Source organism: Lactuca virosa, chromosome 9, assembly GCF_052849685.1.
Source record: "Lactuca virosa cultivar CGN04683 chromosome 9, Lactuca_virosa_CGN04683_v6, whole genome shotgun sequence".
Taxonomy (NCBI): domain Eukaryota; kingdom Viridiplantae; phylum Streptophyta; class Magnoliopsida; order Asterales; family Asteraceae; genus Lactuca; species Lactuca virosa.
Window position 1 is genome coordinate 114,266,924 of NC_136434.1, and position 10,652 is coordinate 114,277,575.

The 10,652-nt window shown below is 35.1% G+C and overlaps 1 pseudogene; it reads left to right on the forward strand.

The window, feature by feature from the left end:
• Positions 1–4,181: 4,181 nt before the first annotated feature.
• LOC145139681 (3beta-hydroxysteroid-dehydrogenase/decarboxylase-like) lies at positions 4,182–6,736 on the forward strand (annotated as a pseudogene).
• The last annotated feature ends 3,916 nt before the right edge of the window (positions 6,737–10,652 follow it).

The following is a 10,652-nucleotide window of genomic DNA, read 5'->3' on the forward strand; positions in this document are numbered from 1 at the left end:
TTTCGCCATCATGCTCATTTCAAACTTACTTTTCATGAACTCTTCAAATTCCTTCAACAATAAAGGGTCAGTTGAACCAAAAATTATATCATCGACATAAATTTGAACAAGCATCAGGTGATTCCCAACTTTCTTTCGAAATAACGTGGGAACCAAAAATTATATCATCGACATAAATTTGAACAAGCATAAGGTGATTCCCAACTTTCTTTCGAAATAATGTGGGATCAACTGATGCTTGTTTAAATTTAGCAACTTTCAAAAAATTGGTTAAGGTTGCATACCAGGCACGAGGTGCTTGTTTCAACCCATAAACTGCCTTATCGAGAACATAACAATAATCAATATACTTATCGTTGACGAAACCTGGTGGTTGTTCGACATAGACCGTTTCCTCTAACTCACCATTCAGGAAGACACATTTGACGTCCATTTGATACACATCAAAGTCTTTGTGTGCTACATAAGTAAGAAAGATGCGAACAACCTCGAGTCTTGAGACAGGGGCAAAGGTTTCCTCATAATCTATTCCTTCTTTTTGAGAATAACATTTAACAACTAATCTTGCCTTATTGCGAATCACATTACCTTCTTTATCAGTCTTATTTTTAAATATCCATTTTAACCCAATTAACGAAACATTGTCTGGTTTAGGAATTAACCTCCAAACTTTGTTACTTTCAAATTCTGCCAGTTCAGATTGCGTTGCAACAACCCAGTTCGAGTGTTCTAATGCAACCTTTAATGTTTTGGGTTCAAGTTTCGAAATAAACACATTAAACATACAATATTCCTGGTGAACATTCAGTATATCATTCTTAGCTCGAATTTGTGCACGCGTCATAACTCCGGCCTGAGGATCACCAAGAACCTGTTCTTTTGGATGGATTCGTGACCATTTATCCATCGGTGGATATGCATGATCAAAATCCAAAGGTGCATATTTGAATATCTCATCCGATTCAGAACCTTCACCTGCATTCGACACATTATCAGAAACATCATGAAAATTGTCAGTTTGATCAGTGTTAACATTAGCTATTGATCCATTTAGCTCCCCATAGACTAATGGATTCGAATTAAGATGCTCCCCCTCAACATCATCATTGTTTTGTCCATGCTCCCCCTCGAACTGATGTGTACTTTGATCATGCTCCCCCTCAACAGTAGAATCATGAATATGATCTTGTGACATCGAACTCAAGTGCTCCCTCTCCACTTGATCACCCTGCGAACCAGGTAGACATTCGACATGCACTTGTGTATTTGAGGTAGACTGAGAATCCTCTTCTTCCCTAGTAACAATCGAATCATTAGAATGCTTCGATACTTTAGGAATTCGATTATCATCAGCATGGATTTCAACATCTATAGCTCTGTCAGGAATACCAAAAATCAAATTATAGTCAATGTCAAAAAAATTCACAATTTCTGACTCAACATTCGTTTAAGAAAGAATTGGATTTTTTGTGAAAGTCTGTTCATCACTTTTGACGTGATAGTCATCGAAAGTAAGATTGAATGTTTCCTCAATCTTTCTTGTTTGCTTATTCAACACCCGATATGCATCAGAGTTATGTGAGTATCCCAAGAAAATTCCTTCATCAGCTTTTGACTGAAATTTAGAAAGATTATCTTTAAGATTCATAATAAAGCACCTGCATCCAAAAACATGAAAGAATTTAACATTAGGCTTTCGATTGTTAATGATCTTATAAAGGGTGATATTAAAACGAAGATGGATGAAAGAATGATTTTGTGTGAAGCACGCTGTAGAAATTGTTTCTGCCTAGAGATATTGAGGCAGATTCACATATGTCAACATTGTTCTTGCAGCTTCACATAGAGATCTATTCTTCCGTTCGACAACACCATTTTGTTGCGGTGTGTAAGGAGATGAAAAGTTATGCGAAATCCCTAATTCAGCCAAGAATAAATCAAGAATGTGATTCTTGAATTCTAAACCATCATCACTTTTGATTCTTCTAAGTTTCTTCCTTAGACTTAATTCGATGTTCTTGATGAAATCTATCATCACTTGAGCAGTTTCAGACTTCTGACGAAGAAAGAAAACCCAAGTTTGAAAAGTCATCAACAATGACCAATATGTACTTCTTCTTATTGAGAGTCTCAGCGGTCGAAGGTCCACAAAGGTCAATGTGAAGAAGTTCCAGAGGTTCGATGATCTTTGAGTCGATGACAATGGGATGACCTTGACAATGTTTCTTTCCCTGTTCACAAGCTGCACATAACGATCGTTATCAAATTTTAATATAGGTAAGCCACAAACAAGATCATGTATAACCATCTTGTTGAGATTCTTGAAATTCAAATGAGAGAGTCGTTGATGCCACAACCGGCTTAGATCTGATGAAGCTTTCAAAAGTAATCATATAGAGGGAACACCAATAATAGGCTTCATGTCGAGTGTGAACATGTCACCTTTCCATTTCGACTTAAGAAAAACTTCCTTCGTTTCTTTGTTAGAGATGACACTTCCTTCTTCATTGAAGACTACTTGATTGCCAGTGCCCACAACAAGTTGTGAAACACCTATCAAGTTGTGTTGTAAGCCTTCGACATATGCCACTCTGTTCACAGTAAACTTCATGTTTGTTACCTTTCCATAACCTTTCACTTTTCAATTTTGATTTTTACCAAACTTCACGACTCCAACATTATCCAAACTTCGATAGTCTCGCAGATTCTCCTTTCTTCTAGTAATGTGACGAGAGCAACCACTATCTATATAGCAATGCTCATCGTATTGCTCGTCACACAATACCTGCGATCATTCAGAAGAATTTAGGTCCCCAAGGCTTTTTGGGTCTTTGGATATTAGTTTGGAATGCATTGTGAAAATATGAACCTAGTACCCAATTTCGAACCTTTGACTTTAAGTCAATTTTGATAGTTTTGGGCATCGAAATGTAATCATTAATTGGTTTAGGTTCAACACTGACTTTCCCTTTATCATCTACAGTTTGTTGTCCTTCAACCCTTGTCTTGGGAATTTCTTTCCACCTTTTCACTGATGGATTCGACTCCAGTGATGATGAACTACCATTCTGTGACTCGTTCAAGTAGCTTTCGTAAGCATACTTAATTTGCTCTTCAGAATACTTTCCTGATTGGTATTGCTTCCCCTTGCCTTCGAGCCAATGGTTGATATTCTCCAAATCATTTATCCCTTTCACAAAAGAAGCTTTGACTTTCTGCTTTGACTCAGGATTTGGAAAGTGAGGTTTTGTGGGCTTAAACGGTTCATGTTTCTTCCCTTTTACTTCCAATTTTTCAAAATTTCGTTTTGGAAAAGACTGTTTTGGAGAACTTTGAAACCGATTTTGATATTGATTATTATAACCAACAGTTGTTCGAATAAAAACCTTTTGTTCATGTTGAAAACTTCTTTGACATTGAGCTTGATTGAAATTTATTTGTCCATTACTTCGAACAACATTTCTTTGAATTTTGTTTTTAGAAAACCTTTCATTTTGACGATGTGGACCAAAATTCCTTTGACATTGGTTTTGAGCAAAAGTTTCATTTCCTTGTTTTTGAACAGTTGGAGTTCGAACTTGTTTTTGAACATTAGATTAACCTTTTGGAAAATCATTTTGCATTTGAGTTGACTTTTTTTGAACAAATGTCTTCTTTTTAGAAATTTTTTTAACTTGTTCAGTTGATTTTTGCTTAAAAACTTTTTGTTTTTGAAAATCCTTGACATTTTTCCAATAGACTTTGTTTCGAGCTTTTGAAATCGAAACACCTTCTTCTTTCGCAACTTTTTGAATATTTTCATTGAAAATTTGTGATTTTGTCTTTTGAGTTTTCGAAATAGATTCTTTTGTTTGATTATCCACTTTTGATTTTTCAGATTTTACTTCCCAAACTCGTTTCGGTTTTTGTCTTTGAAAGGTTGTTGAGTTCTTATTTAGACTATTTAACTACTAGAAAACAACCCTTTAATGACACGCAAAAGATGACACACACTGATTTACGATACGCATTTTTTGTGTGTCCTAAAAATAATGTCGGCTTTCTATATTTGAAGGATAGAGGACACGCATTTGTGCGTGCCCTAAAATTAGCGTCCAACAAAAAGAAATTATAAACACGGAGGGCACCCATCATAATATGCGTGTCGTGTACACACGTCGTTTTATATTTTTTTTAACAAAATGCACATACATGAATCCCTGGACACAAAAGTGAGACTAGGGCTTTTTTTTTCACACATCTATCTCCATTTCTCCATTGCTCTGGCGGCGACGGTGGCTCCAAAGAAGGAAGATGCCATGACGGTGGCTTCAAGGAAGGAAGATGGCAACGATGGGTTGGTTTCATTTAATTGTTTGGGGTCTTACAAAGAAGAAGACGACTCAATGGGGTGAAACATAATTCCAAATATGTGGACGAATCCTAGGATGTGATTCAATACGTCTCTCTAAAAAGCCCTAATTTCCGACCTGCCACCTTCTCCATCCCTCACCAGTGTCTTCACGTGTACATAGGCCCATCACTCGCGTACAATTATAAAGATATGTGATTTAGGGTTTCTCTTTGGCGACTCACTGCCTTTCCCCTTCGTGTTCGAAATTGTCACTGAAGGAAGTAAGGGCAGTGCAAGATGTTGAAGGGCCTTCAAAGGCGCTTTGTTTATTACAGAGTGGTAGCAGAGAAGACGGTGCTAATGATAGCCCTAAACAATATTCATCGTCAAAGAAATTATCAAAAAGAAAGGTATTTCGATGTTGGGTCAAGTTCTTCCTACAACCCAAAGGAATCAAATAAAGAAATAGCACCCGAGAAAGTAAAACTTCATCTTCCATTCTTTTCTGATTCACAGGTCTTAATCCGGAAAGCTTCAATTGCCTGACTTTCTTTATTAAGTAAAAACGGAACAAGTCTGTAAGCTCTGTGTTGTGAATTGATTTTGTGCAGAATGTGAAAACCTTTAAGGATGTAAAAGGTTGTAATGACGCCAAACAAGAGCTTGAGGAAGTGGTAGAGTACCTCAAAAATCCAGGGAAGTTCACTGGACTTGGCGGGAAGTTGACAAAGGTTGGTTTGTGCTTTCTATTATCTTGAACCCTAACTCAAAATCCATGCATCACTCTTAAATACTTGATTATAACATATCCCAAAAATCCAGGGAAGTTCACTGGACTTGGTGACTCATTGGGATGTGTCGTCTGTATCAAGGATAAAAATAATTGAAACAACATGAGGTTTGTAATGGTTGGTGCTATTTGTTATACTTTTGTCACCACTTTTCAGCTTGTCAAGGGGTTGAAGTTGTTTTTCATATGGATGTTCCATATTTATCAATCAATAACCACCAGCTGTATTATCCAGTCAATGTTCATGGTAAATCACTTTTAATATTTATATGTATGAGTTATATATACATTTTACTTTTTAATGACTTCTTGTTGTTTGATGATCTACAGGCATAAAGAACATAATTGATGCTTGTAGTGTTTTAAATCTGAAAAGGCTTATCTATACTAGTTCTCCTAGTGTGGTGTTTGATGGGATATATGTAATATTTGATGGGGTTAAAACAATGCCATATCCTGCTAAGGTATTCTTTCCATCAATATACTATATGCCAGAAGAAAAATCATAAGCTTTTATTTAAATTGACAATGAGGGTGTTAATGTTTGTTTAGCTTTAGAATGAGGTACATTTTCATGTTTCAGCACAATGATTCATATTCTTCAACTAAAGTTGAAGGAGAAGCATTAGTTATCAAGGCAAATGGCATAAATGGACTTTTGACATGCTGTATTCGACCTAGCAGTATTTTTGGTCCTGGTGATAAGTTGCTTGTTCCATCATTAGTTTTTTTTGGAAAGGGAACTTCCCTAACGAGGGTTTCCGGGCCAGCTTTTGCGCACCGACTAATCCCCCGCTGCAAACATGAGGCTTTGCCTCATGCCCTGGAGTCACTGCAGGCGAACCTCCATGGCCACAAGGGCTGAGTAGTGCCAGGATTTGAACATGGGTCAATAGGTTATCCACCATATCTTCCACATGTCTTACCAAGTCACCACAACCCAAGTGGTTTGTTCCATCATTAGTTGTCGCAGCATGAACAGGAAAATCAAAGGTAATAGATTACATTTGACATGTTGTATTCGTCCTAACCCTTGGCATTGTTTCTTTTTCATTTTTATATCAACTTGATCCTATGCACATGGGTTGTCTTCTTGATTTTATGCACAATATGTTACAATTTTCTTGTTATCTACAAATGACTTGGTCTTACAGGAATACATATAAACATCCTTAATTTATGAATTATGAACTACCAGTTTATGATCAGGGATGGAATGAACATTTATGAATTCACTTATGTTGAAAATGTGGCACATGCACACATATGTGCTGAAAGAACTATTGCATCAGGAGGTACTGTATCAAAGAGAGCTGCAGGCGAGGTAATACTTAATTTAGTTCTACAACTTTGGATTTTCTTTTACCAATAAATATTCACTTTCTCCACATTCGACACAGGTAATTATAGTAATCATGATAAAAAACACATGTATAGTTTGTAGATTTGAACAATTTCATACCTAAAAAGCTATCTATTCATGTTGATTTCAGGCCTATTTTATAACTAACAAGGAGTCAATCAAGTTTTGGGAGTTCATGGCACTTATTCTTTAAGGCCTTGGCTATGAAAGGTAATCTTTGGAGTATATTGTTATGTTGCCTTGGCTATGAAACAATATGGTAAATTAGACAAATTTCGTTCCCTGGTGCTATTTTGTTGTAATGGTTGGTGGGTTTTCATCTTTTTGGTAGGTTTATAGATGTAGATAAAAATAAAGCTTCTAATAGGTGACCCCGTTTGAACTTTTATGAAACAATGGTCATAGTGGCCCTTTTACAATTGTCTAGTCGGCCTCAGATGGACGACACATTGTTGTCGGCCTCAGATGGATGACAAGTCGTACCAAACATATTTCATCTGTTCTTATATATCTTAGTATCTATTCTCGAAATGGTAAGATATAATTATAAACAAAAGATGTTTCATGAACATCAAATGTTAGAAAACATAATAAGTTACTAATCAATCTATTATGTCTGAATTTCTGATCTTTTATATTTATGAACTTGACCCTCATTGATCTTCCTGGTTTGACAAAAATACCTGTTGGTAAGTTTACACAATTACACCATTTATAATATTTTGCAATTCTGGTTAACTTCTGTCTTTGATTAGTGATTTATGTAATCTATTTTCACCTATATGATATATGTAGAGGGGCAATCTGATAGCATTGTGCAAGATATTGAAAACATGGTGAGGTCATGCATAGGCTTAAGTTTCCATGGATTGGTGTTGTGAATCGATCTCAAGCTGATATTAATAAAAATATTAACATGATTGTTGCTCGAAGGGAAGAACGTGAATACTTATTTAATTCCCTTGAATACTCACATCTTGCTAACAGAATGGGCTCTGAACATCTAGGCAAAGTGCTTTCTAGGGTACACCAACACTTCTTAATTTAAAAAAAATATGTATAATAAGTTACATAAATGGTCCCTGTGGTTTGGTGAAAATTTCCCTCGGCTGTTGCTGCTTGTACACAAAGATTAACCGGGTAGTACTCGGCTGTTGCTGCTTGTACACAAAGATTAACCAGGTAGTACGGATATGATGTCATCCTAGGCATCTGATGATGATAATGTGGAACATGATACATTGCTGATTTTGCTAATGATGATGGTGGCATCATAACCTGATTCATCGCATTTTCACCATGAAGGTAATACGGATAACCTGAATGACAATTATACCCTTCTTCTATGTGTGCTTTAGGAAACTCTAAAGCAGATTTTTAATTTAATTTAATTTTGGTGAAACACTAATTATACTTAATTTCAATTTATTACAAGGGTAAAAGCTGCATATATAGAAAATATTAATGTAATTTAATTTAATTTTGGTGAAATAGATGATCATTGTTAATTGTTATGAAGCTTTATGCCCTTATTCCTGTTTCCACCCTTACTGCTTTTATTTTTTGGAAAATAGTGAGAAATAACAACATTTTTTTTATATACTGCTTTAAGTTTTACCCATTATATCAAAGCACTTATATATTTTTTTTACCGAGTAGCATTATTCTCACATTTTTTAGCGATAACAACAATGTACCTAGTTTGTTTACCGATAACGCCAACATAATTATATCTTACTATTAATGGTAAATAAATGTAACTAAGTTGCTATAATGGGTAAAAAATATAGTGTGCTGCCTACATTGATAAAAACTAAAAAGACTAAATTACATTGCTATTTCTTGGAGTTTTCCCTATTGAAATCTATATATATCAGTTTTCTTTTTATTTTGCAAGATGTTGATGTGTTATGATTATTATTATTATAGGTGGGAATATTTTGTTTCTCGAAAAAGACAAGAATACCCCCATGCAGGACCCATTGGTCTCCAACACATGGGAAGAGGTAATTATTTGTACATTGTACTCAAAGCTGTGTAAATGATTATTTTTAATTACATTCTGTGTATTATGTGCGTGCAAACAGGTTCCAACAACAAACACAATCATAACTCCTGTTCAGTTTTTTTTGTTTTCTTGTCTTTCTAAGTAACTTGTTAATACTCAAATCCACAATTCACACCACACATTGTCTTGTTTTGCAGGAGTTCCATTCCATCTAAATATATCAAATCAGGTTTGTTTGTTTTCTTGTCTTTCTTTTTCCTATTTCTTCTACCTTTTTTATGCTTACAACTTCCAAGAATTCTGTCTTTATCCACAAAATTTCTTTCTACAGTCACAAATCTGCTTAGAAAACTAGCTGAAGAGGGGCAAAAGCCTGTTGCCACCCAACCACAAGTATTAGAGAGTTTTCAAGGGGTAGTTTCGTTATCTGGCTCATCTGTGGCTTTTATGACACGCAATGCATGTCATTAAAGGGTATTTTTGTTGTAGTATATCCAATTAGTTTGTAAATTTTTGTTACAACTTCTATTGATTTGTTTTATCTTTCCATGGAACGATTATTTGTATGACGTTAAATTTTATGCAATGGATTGTATATATGATATTTTATTTTATATTATGAGACATTAAATACAAATTTAATTTGAAAATTAGTAAATCTATAAATAATATTTTTTTAAACATTTAAAATTACGATACGCAAAAATGTGTGTCATCTTCATTTATGACATGGCCTTTCTTGACAGGGGCTTTAATAATACGCAATGCGAGTCGTAAATGTGTGTCGTAAGGTTACGCCACACAAATGTGTGTCATCTTCCTTTATGACAGGGCCTTCCTTGACACACAAAGCGTGTCGTAATTGCACGTCGTAAATTTGTGTCGTAAATAGACGACGCGCAAAAGCGTGTCGTTTTTCGTTATGACGGGGCCTTCCTTGACACACATTTGCACATCGTCTGACCGTTTTACTACACGCATTACGTGTCGTAAAAGGCTGTTTTTCTTGTAGTGTTTTCAACCATGCTTTGGTTCGAGAAGAAACCTTCTTTTGTCACAACTTTGTTGTCTTCTTCAACAATTTTGTTGATTTCAGGATTCACCTTGTCACCATTTCCAGTAGTGACAAACACTTGATTTGGGAACACAGTTGCATCTGTGCATTTGAAGGACGAATAGACGACTGAGTTTGATTCAAGATAATGAGGACCTTTGTATTTCATCACTTTTTCAAACTGCTCTGTTTCTTCATATACCTATTCGACAACAACTCTGGGAATAGTTGTTTCAGTCGAAACGTCATCCTCATCACCATCACTATCACAGTCTTCTAAAACAACTTGATCATAGTCATAAACTTTCGATGTAGAGGGTTGATCATTGTTAACCTTAGCCATTGAATCATGACAAATTTCTTTGCCCTCGGCTATCGAAGTGACATTAATGACAGATAATTAAGAACGATCAAAAATTTCCTCTTCCTCAATTTCACTGATATTGTCATAATCATCTTCGATCAACAAAATTTTGTTGAGAGTCTAATGTTGAATTCTCATTCATGTTCAAAATTTTAATTTGTTCAGTTTTAGAGAGAGTTTCATTAATAATATGCACTAAATCATCTTCATTCAAGCATTCATCAGTTTTAATAATTCCGTAAGCATATGAATCATTAGGCACTTTATCAAATTAATATATTTTCTTTTCGCAATCATAGGAAGTAGCGTCAACTTTCTCACTTTCATATTCTAAGAAAGGTAATAATTTCCTATGTTGCTCTTTGCAAATGTCTGAAGAGTGATGGAGTTCATTTAATTTGGCATACAATCTCTTAACGCTATTACAATAAATGTTTCATTGTTTTACTAACAAAATATTGTCAACTCTAACTGAATCCCTATCTAGAGTGATATTTCACAATTGTAGCTCTAGACTATCAATTCTACTCTTCTTAGACTCCAAATGATTTTGAACATCTAACAACAATGTTTTCGAATGTTCAGCTTCGCTACTAACATAAATCACCATATCATTAACATATGAGAGAGTATCATCAAAATCAGATAAAAATGTAAGATAAGAACTTGAAGGAATATTAAAAGATTCAAGAAGAGAACGTACCTTCGAAGTCACAGGTGACTTATCAGCTCCTGTTGAC